We start from the raw sequence: 14,457 nt of genomic DNA, 5'->3' as shown, positions 1-14,457 counted from the left end.
ATTCGCGATAATGGAAACACGATCGTCGGGCTCCCACTGGGACCATAACCCTCACGACGTCGCCACCATTAACGAATTAGTCACAATCACTTCATTTCCTTCAACATTTTTTCATTCACATCACTTTATAAAAATCGTGAATAATATTTACATTTTCATTTTGAAACCAAGCATGCAACATGTATTTTAACTGTCTTCCCTCAATCATAAAAATCAAATAGACATTTAAAAATCATAATTTAATCATGAACATTTCATAAACATTTCAAATGACATTTTAACCTCAAAACATTTAAAATAACATTTTTACATAATAAATCATAACCATCTAAAATTCCTTAAACATTTAAAATATCATTTTAACATATAAAATCTCATAAACATTTAAAATATCCGTTTTAACATAAAAATTCCACAAACATCCATAACTATAAAAAAAATAATCATATTAGCACATAAAACAGCATTCAGGGCACTGCCATGACGTTTACTAATTTTTAGGTGTAAAAAGACCGTTTTACCCCTAGACTCGACATTTTACGTTTTCGACTTTTATCTTTATTTCATGACTCTAACATGTCCCAAATAATTATTTAAGCCTACATGAATTTTTCCATATTTTTATTTAGCTTAAATCGAGGACTTTTAATTTAATCTTTAAATAAGACGTATTAACGCGTTTTAATCCCGAATTAAACCAAACCTTAATATAAAATTCCAAAATTAAAAACTTAGACTTCTAATATTTGTTTAAGCTTAAACGTAATTTTTCATAATTTTATAAAGCATAAACTAGACTTTTCAATTAACTCGTTAATTAGCGTTTCGTGCAACGATTAAATTCCGAATAAATCCAAAACTCAATATTTTGATCCCAAATTTTAAACATAACAATTTTTAAGATTTATTCTACCCTTACAAGTCATGAGCCATCCCCGTGGACCCATGGATTCAATTTTAACCTTTTAATTTCTCGTTTCGACACCTAATCGATTGCACTGAGCCATCTCCTAATTTACTCGAGCCACGCCCGAGCCACCTTGAGCCAAAACTTAGCCAACCCACCTAGGGACCATATGTGCACGCCCAGCCCAAATAACATGACTCTAACCCACGAACAAACCTCCTGGAAACCAACCCAATTGCATGTGTTGTATGTGCGTGAATCCCCTTCCCCTCACCAAGACTCCTAGCCACCTTAGGACTCTACCAGCCCTTAACCATTGAGCACCCATGACCCTTACTGACCCTAGACCAGTCCCAGACCCGAGCCACCCCCAGCCCGAGCCCCTGAACCAAGCAGCAAAGCTCTGCACGAAGCCACACCAGCAGCTGCGCGTTCAAGCTCTTCCTCACGACTTCCATTGTTTCCTCGAGCCAGCAGTGACCCAGCCACTCCAGCCCCTTGCCCGACCCCTGACCATGACCCTTGGACCCTGATGGACCTACCCAGCTCGCCCTTAACCCCGCTGCAGCCCCCTCCCGAAACCCAGCAGAGCACAGCGCATGGGGGAGAGTCTCACCTCACGTGGACTCTTCCCCAGCCACCTCTCTCGACCCTAGCCGCTCTAGGACCCTACCTAGCCTTCAAACCTAACCCTGGCCAAGCCCCCAACAGGCCCTGGCCAGCCCCCAAGCCCCATGCACAACTCTCGATCCCCTTGAACCACAACACACACGCACGGTTCTTTGTTCTTCGTCCCACGTTCCAGCTTCTGATTGTTTTCATGTGCAGCCTATTTATGTGATTAGGACTCTTTAAAACATTTAGAAACCACCCTTAAACCTTACCTAATCATGGCAGCCCCTTTTTAACATAATATTCATGTTTTTGGAACAATAATTCACAAGTTTACCTCATGTACATGCAATATTTCAAAAATATTCATAAAAACCTCATGCTTTTCATTCAAATATAATTTAAACAATAATATGATGTGATGAACGAGAAAAAAAGATGTATGGCGTGCCTTTTCGTTTTTAACGCACGAAAAATCGTTGACGATTTGCGAAGAACGGACAAGAACCTTGGCTTGAATTTCTCTTGAGCTTTTTCCGAAAATCCCCTTTCAATTGTGTGAGTGTGCCGTGTGTTTTGGTGGGTGCAATTTCAGTAAAGAGGCGTGTCAAAGTATGAGGTTTGGGGAGAGTTTTTAATATATTTTATAGTTAATTAATTACTAATTAGGCTTATGCCCATTAAGCATATAATTAGGCTCATTAGTGCTTAATTAGTATTTAATTAAAATATTAAAAATAATTTTGCTTAAATAAGTTTGTGAATTTATTAGCGGGTTGCCATTACGTTTGTAGTTTTGATGAAAATCCAACACCGATAAAAATTAAGTCTCGACGTATAAAATCATCTCAAACCCCCTTATTTTCAAAAATAAGAAAAATCATCACCCTTAATTTAAATAATTAAAAAAATTAACCAATAAAAATATTTTCTATTTTTCAGCCCTCGGTCTCCGTTCCTCGATCGCAACTCGAATAACCTTTTAAAAATATATTTTTATGCAACAATGTAGAAAATTATATTTGAAACATGCAAATATGCACACCATAATTAATTTTATGCAATTAAAATATTTAATTAAAATACAAGAGAATTTAATAATTGCATGCGTGTGGTTCGCGTGGACCTTTAAATTTTCGGGGCGTTACACGATCATTCCACAAACTCTGAGTATCGAAAAATTTTCCACGACAACTTTGTTTCTACTATTTGTGCCTTTCTATCCTTGATACGATTCTGATGTTTTACTTCCATTTTTATCCTAGGAAATGGCTGCTCCTCGTACCCGCGCACAGGCTGCTCTTCGTATGCGTCAGCTTACCATAGATAATCAAACTAGGGAGGTCACGATTTTGAAAGCGCAACTAGCCAAGGAAAGATTGGAGAAACAAGAGCTTAGTGAGATTAGACACATGCTTGAGACTGATGTGCAGCGATTGACTCATCATCTGGACTTGGCGGAGAGCCAGCTGTTGCAGATACCGACCGATTCCGTTCGACCCAAATGGAGTCGTTACATGAAAGGTTGGATAAGCTTGAGGTTGGTGTTAGTGGGAGTAAGTCTAAACCTGAGGATTTGAGGAGAGAGGATGAGGAGTATGACTTGGGTGGAGATGAGGAGAGTCAAAATGAAAATTGGGGTAGGAATGGAAGAGGTAGAGGATACGGCAGAGGAAAAAGAGGAGCCGTACGGGATAGATATGATGGGGATAGGGAAGATGGTAACATGGGTAGCATTAAGATGAAAATTCCATCGTTCCATGGGAAATTTGACCCGGAGGCGTATTTAGAGTTGGAAAAGAGGGTAGAGTTTGTGTTTGAGTGTCACCACTACTCCGAACAAAAGAAGGTGAGGTTGGCGGTGGTGGAATTCTTAGATTATGCTCTCATTTGGTGGGATCAACTAGTGACCACTAGAAGGAGGTATAATGAGAGACCTATTGAATCTTGGGATGAGATGAAGAGGGTCATGAGGAAAAGGTTTGTGCTCAATCTCTACTATAGGGAGATGTTTAAGAGGTTACAAACTTTGAGGCAAGGGTTGAAGAGTGTCGAGGACTACTATAAGGAGATGGAGATAGTCATGATTAGGGCAAATATTGAGGAGGATAGTGAGGCGACCATGGCTCGTTTTCTTTGTGGTTTGAACAGGGAAATTCAAGATCAAGTGGAGCTCTGGCACCACTTGGATCTAGACGAGATGGTGCAAATGGCCATAAAAGTGGAGCAACAACTCAAAAGGCGTGGAGTTGGCCGCACCAATCAAACTGGGGGTTCATCATCTTCTTGGAGATCAAATGCGGTGAAGCGTGAGGAGAATAAGGTGGTGACCAAGCCCAAATTTGAGACCAAACCAGAGGCGCCTAAGCAAGGAGTACAAGGTAAATCTGAAACTCCTTCTAATTGATCTAGAGATGTTAAATGTTTTAGGTGTCAAGGGTTAGGGAATATTTCTAGTGAATGTCCTAATAAAAGGGTGATGATCTTAAATGACTATGGTGAATATGAGTCCCAAAGTGAGAGTGACGATGATGAGATGCCTGCGTTAGAGGATCCTAATGAGGGATATGAGGCGGTTATAGGTGAAGCACTAGTGACTAGGCGTATCATGAGTGCCCAAGTCAAGGAGGAGGAGACTAACCAAAGAGAGAACTTGTTCCATACTAGGTGTTTTGTGAATCAAAGGGTTTGCAACTTAATCATAGATGGGGGGAGTTGTACTAATGTGGCTAGTGTTGAAATGGTGGAGAAATTGGGTTTACCTACACTAAAACACCCTCGACCATATAGGCTTCAATGGTTGAATGATTGTGCGGAAGTGAAGGTAACAAAACAAGTGCTAGTGCCTTTTTTTATTGGGAAGTATGTGGATGAGGTTTTGTGTGATGTGGTACCCATGCATGCATGTCATATCTTGTTGGGTAGACCTTGGCAATATGATAGGCGGGTGGCACATGATGGATACAAGAATAAGTACTCCTTTGTATTGAAGAAGGAAACCATTGTATTACTTCCTTTGTCCCCAAAGCAAGTGTTAGAGGACCATTTAAAAAGAAAGAAGAGAGATGAGGCCGAAAAAAAGAGTGAACTAAAAAGTGAGATGGCCTTTGAAAACAAAAATGAGATGGCTGAAAAAAAGAGTGATGAAAAGAGTGAGATAGCCATACAAAAGAAAAATGAGAGGGAAGAAAAAGAGAGGAAAGAAAATGAGAGGAAAGAGGCCAAAAAGAAATCATATATGGCCCAAAAAAGTGAGTTGAAACACTTGTTGCACACACATGAACCACTTGTGTTGATTCTTTATAAAGAGATCCTCTTTAACACAAGTGATATAGCCGGTTCCCTTCCGAGCATTGTTATTTCACTATTGCAGGAATTTGATGATATATTTTCGGAGGAGCTACCTCAAGGACTACCGCCTTTGAGGGGGATTGAACACCAAATTGATTTGGTGCCCAGGAGTGCATTGCCAAATCGTCCAGCTTATAGGAGCAATCCGGAGGAGACGAAGGAGCTTCAACGGCAGGTAAGTGAGTTGTTAGATAGGGGTTTTGTGCGTGAGTCCATGTCACCTTGTGCGGTACCTGTTTTATTAGTTCCTAAGAAAGATGGCTCATGGCGTATGTGTGTAGATTGTAGGGCAATCAATAACATAACCATTAAGTATAGGCATCCCATATCTAGGCTAGATGATATGTTAGATGAATTGCATGTTGCTTGTATCTTTAGCAAAATTGATTTGAAGAGTGGTTATCACCAAATTAGGATGAGAGAAGGTGATGAGTGGAAAACTGTTTTTAAAACCAAATACGGGTTATATGAGTGGATGGTCATGCCTTTTGGCTTAACTAACGCTCCTAGCACCTTTATGAGGTTAATGAACCATGTCTTGCGTGCATACATAGGGAAGTTTGTTGTTGTTTACTTTGATGATATTCTAGTGTATAGCAAGGACTTGGATGAGCATGTTAATCACTTGAGATTTGTACTAATCACATTAAGGGCTGAAAATTTGTATGCTAACTTAAAGAAGTGTGATTTTTGTACAAACAAACTTGTTTTCTTGGTTTTGTGGTAAGCTCACAAGGGATACAAGTTGATGAAGACAAGGTAAGTGCTATTCGAGATTGGCCAACGCCTACTACTGTTGGTCAAGTCCGAAGTTTTCATGGTCTTGCAAGCTTCTATAGGAGGTTTGTAAAAGATTTTAGCACGTTGGCCGCACCAATGACGGCAGTGATCAAGAAGAACGTTCCATTTCATTGGGGCGAGGAGCAAGAGAAGTCCTTTAATATTATCAAGAAAAAATTAATTAATGCTCCTTTACTTGTTTTACCTGATTTTGCTAATACTTTTGAAATTGAATGTGATGCTTCAGGTGTAGGTATTGGTGGAGTGTTGATGCAAGGAGGGCGGCCGGTGGCATACTTTAGTGAGAAGCTCAATGGAGCAGCGCTGAACTATCCCACGTATGATAAGGAGTTCTACGCACTTGTGAGGACCCTAGAGACGTGGCAGCACTACTTGAGGCCTAAGAAGTTTGTGATTCATACGGATCATGAATCCCTAAAGCACCTTAAGGGGCAACAAAAGCTGAACAAGCGGCATGCCAAGTGGGTGGCGTTCATAGAGACATTCCCCTACATCATCAAGTACAAGCAAGGTAAGGAAAATGTAGTGGCCGATGCACTGTCACGAAGGTACGTAAATCTCTACCTTGGAGTCAAAAGTTTTGGGGTTTGAGCATGTGAAGGAATTGTATGTGCTAGATGAGGACTTTAAGAGTTTGTTTGAAAATTGTATCCATGGTCCACATGATAAATTTTATTTGCATCATGGTTTCTTGTTTAGAGAAGATAGGTTGTGCATCCCTAAATCATCCATTCGTGAGCTGGGGGTGGCTTAATGGGACATTTTGGTGTGGCTAAAACTTTAAGTGCATTGCATGAACATTTCTATTGGCCACACATGAAACGTGACGTTGAGCGTGTTTGTGATAAGTGCATTACTTGTAGGCAAGCTAAATCTAAAACACAACCACATGGCTTGTATACGCCACTTCCCGTCCCTAGTGAACCTTGGGTTGATATTTCTATGGACTTTGTTTTGGGGTTGCCTAGGACAAAGAAGGGGAGGGATTCTATATTTGTTGTTGTGGATAGGTTTTCTAAGATGGCACATTTTATTTCTTGTCACAAAACTGATGATGCATCTCACATTGCGATTAGAGAAGTCGTTAGGTTGCATGGCATGCCTAGGACTATTGTTTCCGATCGCGATGTTAAATTCTTGAGTTACTTTTGGAAGACGTTGTGGGCTAAACTTGGCACAAAATTGTTGTTTTCTACTACATGTCATCCTCAAACGGATGGACAAACTGAAGTTGTCAATAGAACTTTAGGAACACTTTTGCGTGCTATTCTTAAAAAGAACTTAAAGAATTGGGAAGATTGTTACCATTTGTTGAGTTTGCGTATAATCGTTGCATGCATTCAACTACACATTATTCGCCATTTGAGATTGTTTATGGTTTTAATCCTTTGACTCCGTTGGATTTGATGTCTTTACCTGTGAGTGAAAGGTTAAATATGGATGGCAAAAAGAAAGCTGAATTTGTTAGGAGTTTGCATGAAAAGGTCAAGGCCAATATTGAAAAGAAGAATGAGAAAAATGCCAAGCAAGCCAACAAAGGAAAGAAGAAGGTGGTATTTGAGAAGGGAGATTGGGTGTGGTTACACTTGAGGAAGGAAAGGTTCCCCGAGAAGAGACGTTCAAAGCTATTACCTAGGGGCGATGGACCATTTCAAGTCCTTGACAGGATCAATGACAATGCCTAAAAACTCGACCTACCAGGTGAGTATAACGTGAGTTCTACTTTTAATGTTATTGACTTGTCGTTGTTTGATGTAGGTGACGAGCTGGATTTGAGGACAAATCCTTTTCAAGAAGGGGAGGATGATGCGAACACGGATGGTCAGGCGCCAAGGAAAGCATGGGACCCTTTGGAGTTGCCGGAGGGACCAATCACGAGGGGAAGATTGAAGAAGTTCAAGGAAGCGTTGCACAGACTTATGAGCAATGAAGAAGGTCTTACAAGCAAGGTACAAAGTGCTGGAGGTTTTTTGATGCATGGAAGTGAGTTTGGAAGTCACAAGAACATTATTCAAGTGATAGATGAAGTTGAGTCCAGCAGCATCGGCGCCCGAGCGGTCAAATATTACCGCCCAAGCGCCATACTTACTGTCCGAGCGCGAGTAGTACAGAAGCCTTGGCGCTCGAGCGGTAATATTCTACCGCCCGAGCGCGAGTCAGTTTCGGGAAGAATCCTAGTTTCCTAGTTAGATTTTTAATTATTATGGCAGCTAGATTTTTTTTTTGTTATCTTTTGATATAAACATATGTTGCACAAAATTTTGGAGAACTTTGCTGATTCATTATTTGATATTTTATCAAAGTTTAGAGTATTCTCTCAAACTTTTCAAAGCTTCGCTTTGTTATTCAAAAATCAAACTTATCAAAGTTTTTAACTTTGTGGCGTTTGTCGATCGTGCTTGTGCGGATTGTCGTCGACTTGTTCTTCGAAGGTTCGTTATAATCTCGGTTGTTTATCTCGTGATTATTTGTTGCTAGACTTTTCATAGTTTAGAGGTGAAAATCACAACACACACGCTTGATTCAAAAGATCGGGACAACAACGATTCTTTGTTCTTTAGTGAATTGAGGGCGCGATTTGATTTTAATCGTGTTTGCTATTCGTTCGTACAAAGATTCACATCAACTCGCATCCACACCAGTACTCATTCTTCCCGAGGAAGGTAAGAATTTCACTGTATACAGCGACGCATCAAAGGAAGGATTGGGGTGTGTGCTTATGCAAGAGGGTCAGGTAATCGCTTATGCCTCGCGGCAATTAAAACCATATGAGTAGAATTACCCCACTCATGACTTGGAGTTAGCCGCAGTAGTATTTGCGCTTAAAATCTGGAGACACTATCTTTATGGAGTAAAATGCGAAGTGTTTACTGACCACCAGAGCCTCAAGTATATTTTCACTCAAAAAGAATTAAACATGAGGCAAAGAAGGTGGATGGAACTTCTCAAGGACTATGACCTGTCAATTAATTACCATCCGGGTAAGGCAAATAAGGTGGCAGATGCGTTGAGTCAAAGGAACCCTGGGAAGGTGAACTTAAGTTCCCTATCAGTGCAACCAAATCCCCAAGAGACCATCAAATTGAAGCAGAGTCAAGACACCTACATCCTTAAAATTAAAGAACAAATCCATGAAGGAAAAGCTCCAGAATTTCAAATTGATGGAAATGGAATACTCTGGATGAAAGGACGATTGTATGTGCCAAACGTCGATAGAATTCGAGAAGAAGTGATGGCCGAGGCACATAAATCGAGATTTTCAGTACATCCAGGAAGCACCAAGATATACCGGGATTTGAAAAATAATTACTGGTGGAATGGTATGAAGAAAGATGTAGATGTCTTTGTTGCTAAGTGTTTAGTCTGTCAAGAAGTCAAGGCGGAACATCAAAGGCCTGGAGGACTTTTACAGCCATTGGAGATACCAGAATGGAAGTGGGATAACATCTCCATGGATTTCGTAGTAGGACTACCACGATCAAGCCAGGGTCACGATGGGATCTGGGTGATCATTGACAGATTGACCAAGTCCGCCCATTTCTTGCCATTACGAATGAATTATAATTTGGATAAATTAGCCACTTTGTATGTGGACAACATAGTGAGGCTACATGGAGTTCCAGCGAGTATACTGTCTGACCGAGATCCGAGATTTGTGTCAAGATTTTGGAAAAGTTTCCAAAAGGCTATGGGAACCAATGTCACTCTCAGCACGGCCTATCATCCCTAGACTGATGGCCAAACCGAAAGGACAATTCAAACCCTCGAAGATATGCTGAGGGCATGTGCACTGGACTTTTCTGGAAATTGGAGTGAACAGTTACCCCTGATTGAATTCGCTTATAACAACAGCTATCATAGTAGCATTGAGATGGCTCCGTATGAGGCTTTGTATGGAAGAAAGTGTAGGTCGTCTTTATATTGGGACGAAGTCGGAGAAAAAGCTGTTACCGGACCAGAACTTATTCAGCTAACAGTTGATAAAGTAGTCATAATCAAGGAGAAACTCAAGGCAGCCCAGGATAGACAGAAGAGCTGGGCCGATCTAAAAAGAAGACCGTTAGAATTAGAGATTGGTGAGAAAGCTTACGTCAAGGTCTCCCCTATGAAAGGAGTAGTTCGATTCAGTAAATCCGGGAAGTTGAATCCGAGATACGTGGGACCGTTCGAGATACTGGAAAAGGTAGGAACCTTAGCCTACCGATTAGCGTTACCACCAGACATGGCCAGGATACATAATGTTTTCCACATCTCACAACTGAGGAAGTATGTCCCAGACCCGAGTCATGTACTCAAAGTTGCACCATTGATGATTGAAGGAAACCTCAACGAAGAACTCAAATATGAAGAAGTCCCTATTCGAATAGTGGACACAAAAGATCAAGTATTGAGGAACAGGACAATACCTTATGTCAAGGTACAGTGGTCAAATCATACTGAAAGAGAGGCAACTTGGGAACTCGAAGAGAAGATGCGGTCACAATACCCTCACCTATTTGAATGATCAAGCTAATGCAAGTTTCGGGGACGAAACTTTTAATAAGGAGGGAAGGATGTGAGAACCCGAGATTTTACGATCCCAAGTAAATAAGGTAAGAAATAAACAAGCTTAAAACTTAGCTTAATCTAAGATCAAAATACTTTCATTCTAATTATAAAACTTAAATATGAACTTATATTTTCAGCTAGTAACTCGTGGAAGTAACTTCAAAGCTCGGGAAAGAGCTCAACAGGAAGCCAAGCTACAAGTAACCGCATCCAGCGAAGTATTGTCACGGGAGGAGTAAAACCCCAGCTCAAGGACACGATCTTTCAGCTCAAAGCAGCTCAACCAAGTTGTCCTAACAGGACCAAAAAGGGAGCTAAAAGATAAGCCAAGGAATTAGACAAACTTAATATGCAAGAGATGACCTTTGAGATAATCCATAAATGAGCCAAGGGAGGAGCTAGGAGATCAAGACACCTTTATTATGCAAAGAATGACTCTTGGTGCTTGGACTTCTTTGACCAACATTATGATCACCATTATGGCCATTCTTGGAGACCAAGAATTCGGCCATGAGGCTAGGTGAAAAGCCTTGGATGGCCTATAAATACCACATCAAGGTGATAGAAAGACCATTCCAAAAACCCTCCAAATTTCGGCCCTCACCCTCCACAATTCTCTCAAAAATTTCGGCCCTTCCTCCTTACAAAATTTCGGTCAAGAACTAGCAAAGGAAGAGGAAGGAAATTTAGTGCAGTCAAGTACTGAAATCCTACGTCGAAGTGCTGCTCGATCGAAGACAGTATTCGTTAAAGTTACGCCGAAGTGCTGCTCGATTTTTGAGAAGACGTGTTGTATAAAAAAATCTGCAAATACTGTAAGTGGGCTTTTGTTATATATTCGTTTGTATTTTTAAACTTGGATATATATTATGACATGCATGATTGTGTGTCTTCATTTTCGAAAAAGGGCATGATGCCCGTCGTTTAAAATTTCGATCGATTATATGCTCAGTCTGTTATTCGAAATTCTTTGGTTCCGCTGAATCCGTCTGAAACTCTGATATCTGAAACTATGATACGTTCTGTCTGGTAAACTCCGAATTCTGTGTTGCACTGTTACAATTCGAATTTTAAATGGGACGAGAATTGTGATTCTGTCTGGCCCCCATTGGTGGGTATAAAACCATGTTCTGTCTGGCCCCCATCGGTGGGTATAAAATCGTGTTCTGGCCTCACCCCTTAGAGGACTAACATATTGGGGACAATTTGACCATGGAAATGAGATGAGTAACAGTGGTCTGTCTGTTCTGAATTGAAATGATCTGAATTGCTTCTGTTTTGTTCTGAATCATTTGACAAGTTTTGTCTCTTATTCGATTCGTTTCCGTTTTGTTAAGTTAAGAATATTAAGTTTTGAAAATCTGTTAAAAGAACGTTTTAAGAAAAATAAGTTCTATATGTATCTTTGGAATCGATCGACCCCCACTTGTTGAGTGTTTCCCAAACACTCACCCCTTACAAATTTCAGAAAAAAATGAGGAGCAACTAGATGAGGAAGAGCAAGAAGCGTTCTGGGGATGGTGATCAGATTTCGATATCAGTAAATCGAGAATTGTACTCATTTTCTTTTGTTTAGCTTCTGCAACTCTGATGTAAAAGTTTATTCTTTTGTCATTGTAAGACAATACTCTATTTATGAAAAAGACTGGTTTGATTTGATACGATGCTTTATTGTTTTTCAATGTAATTGTTAAACAATGCCGGATGTCACCGATGCTTCGGACTCGGGGCGTGACAAGTAAGACCGCAAGGAAGATCTTCGTCTTGCTCTACCGATGCTTAGAGGAAAATAACTAAATACTATATTTAAGAAATGTGAATTTTGATTAAAAAAATGTCACATTCTTCGAAATTGGCATATCAGTGGATCACCTAAGGTGGAGGCAATCATAGACTGGCCTTGATCGAATACAGGAATAGAAATTTGAAGTTTTTGGGATTAGTTGGCTATTAAGAAAATGTGTTGAAGGATTTTCTTCCGCTCACCAAGCTCACTCAGAAGAACTATAAATTCAATTAGAGTGAAGAATGTGATAAGAGTTTTTAGATCTTGAAAAAGAAACTAGTTTCTACGCTAGTATTAGTACTTCCCGAAGAAGGCAAGAATTTCAGAATTTACAATGATGCATCAAAAGTGTGAAATTTATCGATCATCAAAGCCTCAAATACTGTTCACACAAAAAGAATTAAACATGAGGCAAAGACGGTAGATCGAACTATTAAAGATACTTTAGGGCGTGTGCCATGGACCTCGAATTAAATAAACACCCCCCTTGATTGAATTTTCCGATAACAATAATTATCAGGGAAGTATTGAAATCAGAGAGAAAACTATCATGGTACTTGAATTGTTGATAAAGTAGCTATTATCAAGGAAAAACGCAAGGCAGCTCATGATCGACAAAAAAGCTGGGCTGATTTAAAGTGAAGACCGTTGGAGTTTGAAAATGGTGTGAAAGCTTATGTTAAAGTTTCCCCTATGAGAGGATTGGTTCGATTCAGCAAATCTAGAAAGATAACTCCAAGATATGTCGGACCCTTCGAAATACTGAGAAAAGTGGGAAACCTAGCTTATCGGCTGGCTTTACCACCAGGCATGTCAATGATTGACAACGTCTTCCACGTCTCACAGCTAAGGAAGTATGTCTCAGATCCAAGTCAGAATCTTAAAGTTGCATCGCCAATAAACGAAGGGAAGAATTCCCTATTCGAATAATGGACACAAAAGACCAAGTGCTGAGACGCTAAACAATTTTATATGTCAAGATACAATGGTCAAATCATATGGAACGAGAAGCAACTTGGGAATTTGAAGAACGTATGCGCACTCGGCACCCTCACCTCTTTAAAGATTTATCTAACTCAAGTTTCGAGGACGAAACTTCCAATAAGGAGGGTGAGATGTGAGAACCTGGATTTTTTGAAGCAAAGCACCTCAAAAAGCTCGGAAAGTAGCTCAAAAAGAAACCGAGGCAATGCAAAACCTTGAGAATTGAGGGTATGTCACTTGGAAAAGAAACCCTCAGCTCATAAGCTAAAACCCTCAACTCAAGGAAGCTAATTGATTGTCAATGAGGAAATCCCTAGATCATGAATTCAATATCCTAGCTCAAAGAAGCTCATCCTTTCTTGTCCTAAAAGAACCAAAATAGAGATAAGAGAAGAGCTAAAGGATTAGACAAATTTAATGTGCAAGAAATGACCCTTGAGTTAACCAAGAAGAGGAGCTAAAGGTTTGGACAAACTTATTGTGCAAGAGATGACCATTGAGTTAACCAAGGAAGTAGCTAAATGAGCTAAAGGTTTGGACAAACTTATTATGCAAGAAATGACTATTGAGAAAACTAATGAAGGAGCTAAGGGAGGAGCTAAGAGGCTAGGACACATTTATGGTGCAGGAAATGACTCTTGGTGCTTGAGATACTTTGACCACATTGATGGCACTTCTTGGAGCCCAAGATTTCGGCCATAGGGTGTTGAAAGGCCATATTTTTCCTATAAATACCACCTCAAGGTGTTGAAGAAACGACACCTACAAAGCCATAAGAAAATTCGGCTCCTTCACTCCATAAGCCCTCCAAAACTCGGCCGAAAGCAAGAAAGAAGAAGGGAAAGCTTGTGTCGTTATTTTGGTGTTGGAAATTATTTTCAACACTGAGGGGAAGCTCTTTCCAAATTTCGGTCAGCATCTGGTACGAACACGGCAAGTTTCGTACGTCCAAGTTTGAGCAACTCAAAGTACACCTTCACATTTTGTAAGTGAGCTTTTATTAAATATCTTTTTGTATTTTTAAACTTTGATATACATAATATGACATACATCTAGGTGTGTCCTTATTTTCAAAAATTGCTATCTGTTTTGTTTAAAAATTTTGATCGATTATATGTTTCTTCTATGTTTCGAAATTCGTTGATTCCGCTGAATTCGTTTGAAAATATGATATCTGAAAATTCTGATAAGTTCTGTTCTATAAAAATCTGAAATCTTTGTTATACTGTTACGATTCAATTTGAAATGGGACGAAAATTGTGATTCTGTCTGGCCCCTAATGGTGGGCATAAAACCATTTCCGTTTGGCCCCCAATGGTGGGTATAAAACCATTTCTGTATGGCCCCCACCAGTGGGTATAAAACCGAGTTCTGGCCTCTCCCCTTAGAGGACTAACATATTGAGGACAATTTGACCATGAAAATGAGATGAGTAACATTGTTGTGTCTATTTTGTCTGTTCCGATCT

The 14,457-nt window shown here is 39.9% G+C and overlaps 1 pseudogene; it reads left to right on the top strand.

Moving 5' to 3' along the window:
• The window catches only part of LOC142519704 (uncharacterized), a 101,304-nt pseudogene extending 92,857 nt beyond the window's left edge, over positions 1 to 8,447 (top strand).
• Positions 8,448 to 14,457: the final 6,010 nt, after the last annotated feature.

The sequence above is a fragment of the Primulina tabacum genome, chromosome 11 (genome assembly GCF_025594145.1).
Source record: "Primulina tabacum isolate GXHZ01 chromosome 11, ASM2559414v2, whole genome shotgun sequence".
In the NCBI taxonomy this organism is placed as follows: domain Eukaryota; kingdom Viridiplantae; phylum Streptophyta; class Magnoliopsida; order Lamiales; family Gesneriaceae; genus Primulina; species Primulina tabacum.
The sequence above is the reverse complement of the archived record's forward strand: the minus strand, read 5'-3'. Positions and strand labels throughout refer to the sequence as shown.